Here is a 540-nt window from a genome sequence, read left to right on the forward strand (position 1 = left end):
GGGCCCCTTCCCCAAGGGCTGGGGCTGGGCATGGGGTGGGGGGTGCTTCCAGGGCTCCCTGGCTGCACTGGGGGGCTGTGGTTTGATGTGGCCAGGGCAGCTACCACCCCATCCAGCAGCACGACCGAGGGATTGGGACCCTCATCCCTGGGGGTTGGCTCGGGGCACTCTATGGTTCTGCCCACCAAGAGCCCTGGGGGGGTGGGGACGTTGCTCCAGGCTCTGCGCTCCCCGGGGTGGCTTTGAGCCTGCAGCTCTCACCATGCGGCCACCATCCTCTCCCCCAGTACCTGCTGATCTGCTACAAGAGCTGCTGGGACGGCGCCTTCCAGGTCACTGAGGAGGTAACTCCCCCAATGTCCGCCCACGCCGCAGGGCTGGGGAGGGCTCTGACCCCCCAGGACATGTGGGGGGGTGTCACCGGGGCTGTGCCTGGTGACATGGTCTGTTGGGTGGCCCTGCAGTGCCAGCGGGACTGTGGGTCCCCAGGGCTGGGCAGGGTTCCCCGGTCAGGCTTGGTGGTGGGGGCCATCAGGCTCG

The sequence above is a fragment of the Egretta garzetta genome, unplaced genomic scaffold (assembly GCF_000687185.1).
Source record: "Egretta garzetta isolate BGI_Z169 unplaced genomic scaffold, ASM68718v1 scaffold66, whole genome shotgun sequence".
Lineage (NCBI taxonomy): Eukaryota > Metazoa > Chordata > Aves > Pelecaniformes > Ardeidae > Egretta > Egretta garzetta.